The sequence below is a fragment of the Falco naumanni genome, chromosome 6, assembly GCF_017639655.2.
Source record: "Falco naumanni isolate bFalNau1 chromosome 6, bFalNau1.pat, whole genome shotgun sequence".
Classification (NCBI taxonomy): Eukaryota; Metazoa; Chordata; class Aves; order Falconiformes; family Falconidae; genus Falco; species Falco naumanni.
The window spans coordinates 75387892-75401368 of NC_054059.1; the positions used below are offsets into that span (position 1 = coordinate 75387892).

The window sequence follows — 13477 nt, forward strand, 5'->3', positions numbered from 1 at the left end:
TCGTCAGCGGTCTCCACGAGCGGAGGCAGCATGCGTGTGGTTGGGAGAGGGAAGGGGTGAGAACAGCACGTGCAGGCCTGTGCACACTCTGCCTGCCCTCTCACAGGCCAAAAGTTCCTGAACCACCCCCGAGAAGAAAATATTTCGCTGAACATCACCCAAAATGAGAGGTTTTAGTTCAGTGGAAAGCTGTGTCTGATACACCTCTGGAGCCTGGGGAACTAATGCGAGAATCAGGATGAACTCTTGAGAGTCAGTGCTGGCAGTGCAGGGGGAGGCAGCTGCTTTTACTGATGGTACTTAAATCTCTATACCTTTAGGAACATTTTCTCTGCTTGTTTGAAATATCATTTCAGCAGCCACGGAGGACAGTGCAAGCCTTTTGGTGCTGGCTGCGTCTGCTCGCTCTGCCTAGCAAACTCCAAATCACAGGGGATATCAGCCACCACAGAGGTAGGGCGGCTGGCTGGTGGCGTTCCAGAAACAGAGGAGCAGGCTTGGAATGGAGAATATTTCCGAGGACTGTTTATCTTGGTAGACTTCAGCACCATGAGCTGGCTTCCCACAGGTGAAGAGCACACTGCTGCTTTACGGACCCACCACGGCAGCCACTTGCCTTGGCTGGTCAGGTGTAGCGAGGCAAGGCAGATCAGAAGCTGTCAGGACAGATCAGGGAGGTTCCAGATGCACTTTGCACCACCTTTAATGAGCATAAGGTGTGTGGCAGAAGTCCACTGTGTCTCATAAACATGCTTCTTCCAAGTCACTAGGAGAAAGCTGAGCAAGGAAAGCCTAGCTGTGCTGTCTCCCCGCTGGGAACTCTCATTTTCCAGCAGTGGCGGGGATGGGTGCTGTCATCTGCAGCCCCGTGTCTCCTGCTGTCATTAGGATGTTTAGCACATCCTGAGATCTGATTTTCTTCCTGCAGACGATGCATGAGCATGCCAATGAAATCTGGCATGACGGGAGTGGGGAACAAGATGCTCTGTGCACAGAGCCTGCAGCTGGTAGGGGGTACAGTGACATCTGAAGTCTGTAAGGATGTTTTCAAAGCTGACAGAGCACCAAGCCTGTGTAGCAAAAGAGGTAAGGCCTTCGTAGGTACCTGGTTTAGGGCTAACATCTTACACCCAGTAATGACTGTGGTGGCTTTGATCCATCCCAAAGCATTGTATGGGATTGCTTGATTTACAGTGGGTTGGCAGAGAACAGGAGGGGTGCTCAGGAGGGGTTTGGGGGTCCCTTTTTTGTTGTGTTGTTTTTTTTTTTTTTTTTAATAGAAACCACAGCAATTCTTTGTAGTACTGCAAAAAAACCCTGAAACACTTGAAACTGCCTGAGCTATTGGAGCAGAAAACCTAATGCTGCTCCCTGTGCCACACAGGAGCCTGCTCCTCCCGGGCATCTTCAGAGCCTGAAACCCACAGCAGCAGGGTGCCGGCTGCAGCCACCCGCTTTAGTGGCCACAAGGAACTTTTCTGTACAGGGTAATTGTCAAATATGCTGGGTTTGGTTTATTACCACAGCCAACAGGCATGGCAGATGCCTTACAGACCCGTGAGATAGATAAATCCTGGTGGTTAATGCTGTCCTCAGTTCCTGCCCAGGCACGGTCCAGATCCATACATTTGGGTGGACAGGAGCTGTGTTGTCAGGATTTTCAGAGCTTGTAACTAACTCCTACATTCATGCCTTTTAAGAGATCTGCTCTCCCAGGCATGCAGTTAGGGTAGGTTTGTTCATCCCTCAGGTCTGCCTTCTTCAGTGTGAAAGAGGTGGGAGCGGGAGGAAAGGGAGGAAGGAAAACTTTCTGGTTTACAGATCGTTACAAAGCTCCTGAAAATTAAACTATTTTTCATATGTAACAAACTGTGCATGTCCTGTTCAGCAATAAAAACATCAAAAGTAGTACTAAGAACTAATGTGGGCTATAAATATTGACTCATATTCATAATATTTTCGTAGGGCTATTGTAACTAAAATATAAATGGAGTTTTTATTTTAAACATTCAATATTAATCAAATGGTTATGAAAGTACATAGCAAACAACTGTGACATACTCATGGCCTAAATAATAAAAATGAAATGGGTGATGAATTCCTGTGAAAATTTAATTTGCAAAAGAAAGAACATTGCATTAATAAGGCATAATTATATCATCAAATATTTACCATTATTTGCTGGAATTAATTTTATTTTTATTTTACATAATAAAACAGTGGGTACATAAAGCAGCAGGCTGGTTCCCTTCCACACTCTTTCTGTGCCCCCAGGTCGTGCAGGCAATACACTTGTAACTCGGGTTTTGCTGCTTTGTTTCACTGTTGTCCTCTAAAGGCTCTAATGCTGCAGTTAAAAATCTGACATCTCGTCTTTTTTATTACTCAGTACACACCAGTACAGCTGCTATTTCAATCCACACCTCTATGGGGAATAAAGTGGCCCTATATCTTTTGCAGCCCCAGGTAAGCGGACAAATAACGGTTTCACAGGGGCTGTCTGCTGGGGGCTCTCGCACAGCAGCCACCTTCACTTCTCCAGGGCTGGCTGCTCTTTCCCACCACAGAAGCTGGGAGAAGACAGAATCCCGCGGAAGCTGTCAAGCTGATGTCCCCCTCCATCCAACAGCCAGACCAAGGCTGCCAGCAGGGCTGCGTTTAGCAGAAGGTGACACCAGCCGATGGCTGCCCCTCCACCCGCCGTGTTTTATTCCTAGCCATTGTGCTGAGGTTGATTTTCTTCCTACAGGTCTGCCAGCCGAAGGGACTGGGACATTTCCTGAGGTGCTCCTGCTGAAGTGTAGGATCCTGATGGGACTGCCATGCGAACAAGTGCTTGGAGGCATACCCGAGCACCTGGGCAGGGTCAGCAGGGAAAGGCTGGCCTGGGGTGCAGGGCTGTGGTCATCTCGAACCGATGCCGTCCCTTCCAGGACGGTGGGTTTTCCACTGGTTTTCACAACGGTTGCTGCCACCTGGTTTTGTGTTGCACTTGTTTTAGACAGCCTTTGCTTGTGTCAGCCAATGCTGAGAGACTCAGTGGGTTCTTGGGGTTTTTTTAGGTTAATTTGGAAAACTTCCCTGATTATACATCTGCCAGTGTAATTTACATCTCTGAGGATTGGGTTGATTAGAGAATCAGTGAGAATGATTAATTTTATTCATTGACGGCAGGGCTATGAGTGTGCTGCAACCTGCGACTGAACTGATATTTGCTTTAATTGTTCAGCTGGGTCCCTGGCAAGCCTGAGCTGAAGCTGCACAAACTTGCTCAGTAAACACTTCTGGTAGCCCGAGCTTCAGCGGTCCTGCTGAGCCAAACCAAGCCCGGCCCGTCTTCTGGCTACAGGCTTGAGGTCCAACACCCCCACACATGCACACACATGCATGGGAGAGGATTTTGAACTTTGGACGGAGGCATGCCTACGTCAGATGTGAGGTTTTAATGCCCGGTGCTGGCAGCAGCAAGCTGCCAAGCGTGGGACGATGTGCTTTACCCCCTGTCTCCAGGGGGCTGCCATCATCGGTGGCAAGCCCATGTCCCTCCTGCATCTCACAGGCAAGAGTGCTCACTGCCCTGGTACTGGAAGAGGTTGGAGAGAAGGGAGAGAAGCAAGCAGGCAGCGCTGGATCATGCTGCTATTATTTATATAATTAACAAGGAAGCTAATGGGGTAGAAAGCACGCTTTAAAATCTGTGGGTACCTCCAGGTGGGGAAGCATGCTTTGCAAGCACTTTGGAGGGCTAGAAATCAAAGCGGTCTTGACAAATGTGAGAAATGGTCTGAGATCAATAAAACAAAATTCAACACAGGGCAGTGCACAGCACACATGTAGAAGAACTCAGGTGGGTAACGATGCCATGGGGAAGGGCTGGGCTGGCAACTGCTGAGCAGGGGAGGTCCAGGTGAGTGGCAAGGCAGCAGCTGGTGGTCCAGGACAGGGAAGGGGCCAACAGGGAGGTGGTCGTGCCAGATGTAGGGTTGGGGAAATCACCATTTCTCCCTCCTCAGGGCTGATCCAGGTGGAGGACGGCATCCCACTGCTCCAGGGCCAATGAAGGTGAGTGTGGAGGAGAGTGAGGCATGGTGGTAGCCTGGAAGACGTGGCTTACAGGGAAAGGTTGAAAGAACTGGTTTGTCCAGGCTGGAAGAGTAGAGGATGAGGGCAGATGTGGCAATGTGTCAACTATGTAAGGATTGCCATTAGACTAACTAGTCTTTGGGTAGACAAAGAAGGTGGTGAGCTGTTTCTCAGTGAGAGTGAGCTGGGTTAGAGCTAAAGGAAAAACATGCTGTAACCAGCAGCGGTAAGAACAGCCCTGGCGGAGGGCTGTTCCTGTCACCGAAGATATTTTAAAAAGGTTAAACAAATATCAGTCGGGGATATCAGACAGGAAGAGAGGGCAGGGGAGGGGAAAGGGGGCTGGATGATCTCTGGAGGTCCCTCGAGCCGTACATGTCCAAGACTGCTGTCATTCAGGTTGGGACAGTGCCCAAAATGTATCTGGTGAATTCCACACGTGTCCAGAGTGACTCCTCGTCCCAAGTTGTATGTTGTCCTAAAATGGTCCTTGATTTTTGCAGAGAGGTCATGCCTCTTATAAAATGGGATATTTAGGGCAGCAGCAGCACCTGCATCCCCAAAAGCAGGGGCCAGATTCTTAATATTTGAAATTGTTTTCTGCAACCTTACCTCAAGCCTGGCTGAGTTTTACACTCATTCAGATCAAAGTTTCTCTACTGGCATGACTACAATGCCTGCACTGCCAAAGCTAACATATAATACAAATTAAATGATAAGTTGTATGAAATTTTGTTTCATCTATATCCAACACTAATATTGTAAGATGTAGAACCCTAACCTCCTTCCTCAAAAATAAAATAAAATAAGAAGTGCCAAAAAAGAGCTGCCAGGAAGAAAGCAGACATTATTCAGCATTGTGCTGGGCATTAGCTTAACTAGGAAAGGGGGGTGAGGTTAAGCTGAATGAAGCCGATGTGCAGAATAGGTCAAGCTAGCCAATGATGTCAATATAGAAGGCTGCTGTGTCAGGCATGGGCTAGTTAAGTCAGGAGACTGAAGTACAACGGACTGAGGGATGCCGGAGCTAGAAGGCTGCATTCAGATTAGGAAAGAAAATGTCTTCAGGTGTTGTTATTTCAAGCTCAGCTAAATTCACTCACCTTTTCTAGTCCCGCTTTGTGGATGTGCCCTATGGGACCCTTGACAGTCTGAGCTACGCTGTGTTGGGCAACGTTCATCTTCTCCCTGTGAAGATGGATCAGAAGGAGCACACACACCCCACTGTGTTTCACTATTCATTATATATTTGAAGAGTCACATCTTCTGTGAGGAAGGAGAGCTTCAACAGAGAGAGGAGTTGGGCATCGTGATTGTACGGCGAAACAAACAAAAATAAATAAATCTGGTTTTGCTACCTGTTATCCTTGCTTTAAGCAACCTCTGCCCAGAGCCAGGTGGCAATTCCCTGGCTCGCTTGTATTTCTGCCTGTCTGCCATCACCTCTGCTCTATTTCTTGCTCTGTTTCCCCAGTTGGCCAGCCTGCTCACCAGTGCCTTTTACGGCCGGGCAGGGGAGGCCAGGGCTGCGGCTGCCCACCCCCACCCTGTGCCCGCTGCCCCCAGCCCACCCGAGCCTGCTCGCACCCTTGGGACAGGCGGCACGGCCCTGGGGAGCTGGAAAGGGGGGCGGGCGAGGGGGATTATATTTAGCTCACCTAGGAGGAGCGCTACGGCATGACATCAGCCTCGCTCGCTCCTCGCAGCCCGGCTGTGCTCCGCTGCCCCGTGCCCGCGCCCTGGCTCCGGGTCCCGGCACCGCTCCCGTTACCCGCCTCCTGCTCTCGCCTGCTGACACAGGGGTTGGTCCTGAGTGCGAAAACAAATGGCTGAGGACCCACGTGTGCCGCTTTGCACAGGGCAAAAGCTAGAGCAAGCCCTGTCACTCACCCGGCGGTATTTTGGCAGCATCGTTGGGTATCAGCATGGGTTGGGAATTTCAGTCCCTGCCCGTCTCCAGTGACAGGCCCCGGTGGCCCCAGACACGCTCTGGCTGAGCGCAGCATTTACCGATGGTTATTCCAGGGCAGAGAGTTTTGCAGCCACAAGAAACACGTTCCTGTGGGTTTATCCTTCCAACTTCACTGCCGGCAGCGCGATGGGAATAGCCATTCCAGCCCCTACAGCACGGTGGGCTGCGGGCACCCGTGCCCCGGTGCAAGGCAGACAAGCCCCAGCTTGTTTCACCCCCCCGGGCTGGAGGCTTTCCCCTCCGGGTGTCAGCTGGGAGCGGTGTTTGGGAGTCAGGCTCTTTTCTCCTCCTGAATCGGGGCTATATTCGGCAGATGCCATGGTTACCTACCAGGTCCTCAACTGTAAGAGCTGTCTGGCCCAACCTGAGGAGCTGAACACAGGCAGTGAAACGAATACTTTGTATTTTTGAGATTAATGAGGCTTCTTTCACGTGTGACACGGATGGCTGGATTTTTGGCAGTGCTGAGCACCTATGACTACTACCACATTCACTCAGAGCACGTTGGCACGCAGCACTCTGGAAAATTAGGCCATGTTTCTCCAGTGCAAAAGGCTTGCTGATGTGTGGGATATCAAATGTGTGAAATTATTTACACTCTGCTTCTTAATAACAATAAAAGGATGACTCATAATTACTTTCTGAGAATAATAAAATCCTAGACACAATGCTTCTTGCACCGTACAGTGAATCTGTACAGCACAGCGTATTAAATGCTCTCCTTTATTACAGAATAGTGATGTCTAATAACTCCTGAGCTCAAGTTTCACCACAGTATTTATAATTCACATCCATAATAACATTTTCCCATTTAACAGCCTGGGGCAGACACCACAATGCGTTATATAGCACGGGTGCAAATAATGAAGATAGGATGATGTCATTGTGTAGCGTTCCTCCTAAGCAATCTAAAAATACTCTCTCCCACTTTCCCACCTTTCATCATCGAAAGCTCCTTCCCGCCTGATGCTTTTGCACTTGTTCCCATGGTAACAGCTTCTATTGTAGCCCAGACCCTCATGCAGATGTTGTCATTGATCCAACACCTTGCGGCAGCTTTGATGGTGCATTGTCTTGTTTCCTTCTCTCCTGTCTCTGTTCTCCCCCAGCAAGGGTGGGTTGGGATGCTTCCTCCTGCTCAGTGCCTTTGATCTGAAGGTGGAAAAGGGGGAAAGTATCATTTAGGTTTTATTATCAATTCTATTCCTCCTTGGTGTGCTTTCTGAAAGCTAAAATAATACGCCGTGGAGCCAGCTACAGGTTTGCTTGTGCAGTTGTTAAAATGGGTGCCTTAAATAAAACCTCTGGAGGAATCAAGAGCGATTAGCATTGGGAGACCCTAATTAAAACCTCTCTCTGACAGGGCATGGAAAACTTCAGTTTCATAGGGGGATGCTACTGCTTTACTGCTTGATCAGAGCCTTTCCCCCGCTCCTTTTTTCTTTCTTCTGGTGTGTCGTGTCCCCCCCCGCCCCTTAAGTGCCTAGAGAAGTTTCCACATTTTGGCTGTGTTCATTGTTCAGGCTCTCCCCACCCAGGCTTGTCGCTCCAGCTTGGCTAGAAAGGAAAGGGAGGGAGGCGGCAGAGCCGTGCTGGAAAAGCTGCACTGTGAATTACTGCCGAAATGAAATGTAGCTGTAAGAAAAAAGCAGAGAACAAGGAAATTCTGCTTAATCACCTATTGTCTGCAGTTGTTTTGCATTCTTCACCTGTCACTCCTTGCTGGAGTCGGACGTTCTCCTGATGATGAGAGCCTGACAGACGGATGGTAATGAATGTGTAACTGAAGACCTGGGCTTTTGCATCTGCATTATTTATTCACCTAAAGCAGGAGCTGCTCTATATTTAGTGTATGATGTCAGTGTCTTGTTTGCATCCTTAGAAATTGGCAGGGAGCTACATCTCACATGATATATGAAATCACTGATAAACGCTTCTTTTCACTGAAAGAAAAACAGCTTAATAAATGCGGCCTTTTTCTGCTTTCATCTCTTCCCTCCCCACCACACTCCCTTTTCCTTCTGGGATTTGTCTCTCAGTGGCAGAGCTCAGCAGCATCTGTGAAGTGGAAATGAGCAGGCAGTACCGCAGATCAGACTGGGGCTGTGGGTACGCTGCCCTCCCAAGCCCCCCTCTGCTCCCCCCACCAAAGTCCTGGGGCTCTGCCAAAGACCTAGCGGAAGGGAAAAAAGGGAGCGAGGGAGGAGGGAGAGCCTCTTCCTCCTCTGTGCAACACAGGCTTTGCGGGATGCTGGTATTCCTGGTATGTAATGAGTTTCAGTCGGGTTCGAGCAGGCGGGGAGCAGGGGGGACAGGCAGGGCTCTCACGCGCTTTCCTCGGCGCAGAAATGGCAGTGTGACGGATACGAGCAGTTATCTGCCTTGAACATCTCCTTAGTGCAAGTGTCCAGCAACAAAACCTTACATTCATGCTTTCGTAGGGGAAACGCAGCCAGGGCGTTTTCCCGTCATTGCTGTGAAACCGAAGGCCATGCAAAAATAGCAAGTTTGATGTATAAAAAATTAGATTGGGGTGCCAGATCTTCAGCTGCTGTTGCCTGGCAGGGCTCCGCCGAATTTCCATGTAACCAGTTCATGCCAGCCGAGGGTCCTTCATTCAAATGTGGGGTGAGTCAGGGGGTAAAGAAGCTCCGTGCAGCTCCTGGCTCACAGAGCCATACCCACCCTGACAGCTTAGGGCTGGTTCTCTAAAGCTGGCAGGTGCCATGATTTCACAGCTTGTCTCGGAGTTCTCCATGGCAGCCACAGCAAGACCTGTAGAGAGCTGCAAATATATCATCGACAGATCCCAAGGCTACAGTTTGGGGCCCGAGTGGGTTGCTGCTTTGGCCATCACTCAGGTAAAGAACACAACCTGCTGTGGGGCCAGTGTCTTCAGCAGCGCCAAGTGAGATGTGAGAAATAAATTTGAAGTAGGCAATTGACCCACAGAAACAATCAGACCGTTCGCTTCAGTAAGGATTTCTTGCAGCGGGCAAAAGCAGTTAGCTTGAAGCCGAAGATTTACCCTCCCTACCATTTCCTTACCAGAATTTAAGGTAACGGCTGCCAAAGCGGAGCCCGTAAGGAGCAGGAGGGCGAAGACGTAGCTTCGCTGCAGAGCTGCTATGCTGCAGATGAATGACTTTGCCTGTTTATTAAACAAGCCCATTCAAGCTTCCGCTCCACAGCCATTTGCTTGATGGGTTTGAACAATAATGAACTAGGATTAAAAAAACGCTGCCCCTGAGAAATTCAGGCCGCTCCAGCAAGTGGGATCAAATAAAGTTGGTAGTATCATGTGGCCTGCTAATGTTCAGAAATGACATCCATGTATCCTGAGCTTATTCAAACCAGCGTTTTGCTTTGGTTTTGGTGAATAGGGCGACCTGCAGGTTAAGCATCAGAGAGACATTTGGGAGGAATTAAACAGGGAAAGGTGGGGATGGAGCACGAAAGGAAATTCTTTCAAAAGCTTTAGCATAAAACATGCTTCTATAAAAGAATATGTGAGACAAGGTTTTAGATGAGACAGTTGTCCTCCCAGGAAAAACATCATGAAGTTGTTACACAGAAACTCGTTAAAGAAAAAAGTCAGCCGATGCCACAAGATGATATCTCAGTAGTCCCAGATGTTCACTGTTCTGGGAAAGAGGAGGAAAGATTAGTTGCAGAAATTCACCCTGTGTCAGTGGGGTACTCAAGGAAACTTGGAGTATGTTTGTAAAGAAAAGAAAGATGTGGCTTCTCGCAGTAATATAGGCAGCAGCCATGAATAGCTGGCTGCCATTGTAAAACGCTGAATGGATCTTCATGGCCCGAACTAGGCAGGAACCAGTACAATGGCTGCTGTGGGACTGGGAATTAGGAAACTTGGGATCATTCCTGATCATGTAATGCATTTTCTGTTTGATACTGGGAGATCCCAACAGCCATCTGCCTCTGTTCCTCAGTAATACCGGAAAATCACTTCTTCCTTTCCCCCAAGGTCGTGATCCTTTGCATGTTAAACATTGAGGGCTGGGGTGGTCTCTCGCTGTGCCTCCACGGGCTTGCTCGGGGGCAGATGCTCGGCTCTCCATGTGGGCTTCAGCCATAGCCTTGTGGCGACTAAGGGTGACCGCTTATGCTTGGGCCACAGCTTGTAGAATTGCCTCTCACTCCTATTCTGGCAAGCTGCAAGGAGACAATCTTGCTGGTGTCCGGACACTGCTTTTTTGGGGGCAGTTTTATTGCTGAGAGACCACAGCACAGATGTGGGAAGGGAGGGGGACCCCCACTGACAGGACCAAAGGATGAGGCTCCTGAGCCCTCCCAGCAAGATGCTGGAGGGATATGGGACACGGCCAGGTGAGGACCTGTGCCTGCTGTCACCCCCAGCACTAGCAGCCATCCCGGGGAGTTGCAGCCAGCACAGTCCCAGCTGCCGCCAGGGCAGGTGGCAGGGGATGCAGAGCCAGCCATGGTAACCTCCAGGTCAGCTGGTAAAGCAACTTTTTAATGCACGCCCCCCAAAATTGCCGCTGCAATCAGCCCTCAGCCGCTAGGAGTGGTAAGGTGGTGTGTGCGGCTGAGACAGAGAGCCGGGGGGCAGAAGCAATGGCTGTAGTCTCTCGCAGCTTGCTCCTGGTCGTCTTAAAGGTTGTGCGTGCAAGGGAAAAGGCAAGAACTGCCTGGCACGCAGGCAGGAGTGCAGTGCTTTAACTGGCACCTGGAGCAGTGGGAGCTGTCGTGGCGGGGTCTGGACCTGATCTAGCCCAGCCTGCAGTGGCGCATTTCCCACCACCGGCTGCAAGCCAACATCACAGCTATGTGACATACAGACGCGGCACTCAAAACACCTAAGCCAGTCTTACTTCACACCTTTCATTATTTCAGGACGTGTTGCCATAGAGGTTCTCATTTCAGTGTAGCAGTCCCCTGTTCCACTGCAGCTCAAGTCCTGACCGTGACTTCAACATCATTTAACAGCCAAGGTGAGAGAAGGCTGAACTGACAGCGGGCTGGGCTAGCAGGGACACCGGCAGGTGGCCCTACTAAGTCCACTGAGGATGGAGGGGGGGGGGCTGAATCAGGAAAGCTGTGATTTCTTTTTTTCCTCCTCCAGCAAAACCTGGCAGATAACCTGCAAAGCTTTGCTCGGGAGCAGAGGTGATGGAGAGGGTGTCCAGTGGATGCAGCCTTCGTATCTTCACAGCGGTTCCCTGGAGCATGAAACTGTTCTCTCCAGGCTGAAGCTGGCAGGAGGGGCACCTTACACTTGCCGGTTTTGATCAGAGGATCTAAGGGGCATCCAGCATAGAATCTAACTCTAAACCCACAAACAATCAGTTAATTTTGGTGCTCTCAAATTGCCGTACTAAAGCAAGAGAGATAGTGCAAAGATAGGATGTCAGTGGCGGAGCTGGGAGGTTAAGCCAGATATGCCGAGTCTCTCTCTGGGGCATAACCAAAGCACAGCCCTTCCTCTTTGGCCCGCAGCAGTTGCATCTTAAGGCCTGTTAATCTGGATCAGTGACAGAGCTATTCTCTTCTAGCGGGTCAAAAGCACTTTTCACACATTTTCACCTGTTTTCTTAACACAGCAACAACCTGGGTACCAACTACTCAAGCGAAAGGCAAGTTGCTCTGGTTATTTTTCATCTAATATCCTGCTACAGCTGAAGGTGCTACTGAGAAAAATATCTACATATCCTCAAAGTCCCTAAACCCAAAGCATTTAACAAGAAATAATCCATTAGTGACCCACCATTCCCTTGCATCCAGAACAATTTCCAGCCGGAATCCTGACAACAATGGAGTGATTCAAAACTCACAGATGTTTCATGAAGATTTTTTCAGAACTTCTAGTCAGATGGATTTCACAAGTGGGCTCTGTTTGCCATCAGACAAATATGATATATACTACATTCACCTTTACCCATAAACCACTCGAATGAGGCTTCATCAAAGAAAGTATGCTTTTCATCATGCTTTTTACTGGCAACAGAGCTGTGCCCAGAAGCACTTTGTGCTAAAGTCTTTTTCTTGTAAATACTTACAGGCTTATTGCTCATCCTCCCTCATTCAGGACATGGCGGGGACTCAGGAAGAGGAATGACATTTCCACACAGTTGTTGGTGTGGCCAGTGAGGAGCCTTTCTCAGACTGGACTGGGGAAGAGGAACAGCTTACTTCCCCCATACTTTTGGAGCTCAGCCTTACTTGCAAATGTGATGTCCTTCAGTGTAATCAGTTATTCTCTTGTTCTGAGCTCTCCTAAGTGCCTGACTGACCTTCACTGTCCCTTTAGCTCTTTGTCCCTCCTGGCAACAGATAAGATAAAACCAGTCAATGTGTTGGAGAGCTCTAGCAGATCTTTCCTGTGTCCATTAGCTCGCAGTTGTTCCCTGACATTGTGTTGCCTACTTGTCCAACTTTAGCTCTGATTGATGGAAGCTGGAAGAAGTTGTTTGAACAGATACGGTGGCCCCATGACATGGGAAAAGGCAGGGTCAGCTTAGGCTCACTGGTGTAAGAAATGAAGTGATGAAGTGGTCATCCCTTGCATCTTTACTGCAGATGTAAGGAACCAGTTTGTGACCCTTCCCCTATCTCTTGGCTGCTGGGGAACAGAAGAAGGTATAGTGGGACCTGTCAGGTTTGTCTTCCCTTTCCCCTTACCCTTCCTCTCAGCCTCATCTCATCTGCCCTCCCTGTGCTTTCCTGCCCTTGGTCTTCTTACGCCTCTCCCCTAGCTCTTTCCTAATAAAGACCTTAAACCCCACCTCTTTTCACGCTGATCATGGCACTATGGTGGTGTTTGCAAACTCATTTTATGTCCCCTCTGCTTCGTTGTTCAATCCTTTTTATTACCTTGTCTCTCTCAAGATCGCTGTTCAGGTCAAGGACTGCCCCGTGGTTCAGACCTGTACGATGCCTTGCCAAGTGCAGATCCACCTCCGCCTGGCCCCTGCACACAGCCACAGCAGAACAGAGGAACCCCACACCCGTCCCCATCCGCCGTACAGCTCAGGAGCAGCAAGCTCAGTATTAAATCTGCCTTTCTGTCAAGTGGGCTGGGCTGGTCCCATGGGCCAGCCCCGCTGGACTCGTGGAACCTTGTGTCTCTAGAGTGACATGAAGCATAGCAAAGAAAAGGTCACACCAATAGTCAATGCGTCAACAATATAGGTTGAAAAGACTTGCCTTTCAGAAAAGAGAGGATATAAATCCAGGAAATAAGGCCTTCACCAAACTTTTGACCAGCAGTGCCTGGTCTTTTATGAGTCTGACCTATGGGAACCAGAGCCGGGGAAACATCTCCACTCTGCGTACTGAAGTGTCCTAATGGCGATGGACTTTGCTCCCTGGCGGGGAGGTGAAGCAAGCTGTTTGTGGCATGCCTTGTGACTGCTTGGCAGGAGCCTCTCCTGCCTGCTG

At 49.4% G+C, this 13477-nt stretch overlaps 2 long non-coding RNA genes across 2 annotated transcripts; one reads left to right on the forward strand and one right to left on the reverse strand.

Moving 5' to 3' along the window:
* Positions 1-6726: 6726 nt before the first annotated feature.
* On the reverse strand, positions 6727-13231 carry LOC121090745. The gene is made up of 2 exons (XR_005828699.1): positions 12911-13231; positions 6727-7207 (listed from the first exon to the last, which is right to left on the reverse strand). It is a non-coding gene; the product is annotated as an uncharacterized LOC121090745 (long non-coding RNA).
* LOC121090743 lies at positions 8268-12903 on the forward strand. Its single transcript, XR_005828698.1, has 3 exons — positions 8268-8318; positions 10934-11031; positions 11163-12903. It is a non-coding gene; the product is annotated as an uncharacterized LOC121090743 (long non-coding RNA).
* Positions 13232-13477: the final 246 nt, after the last annotated feature.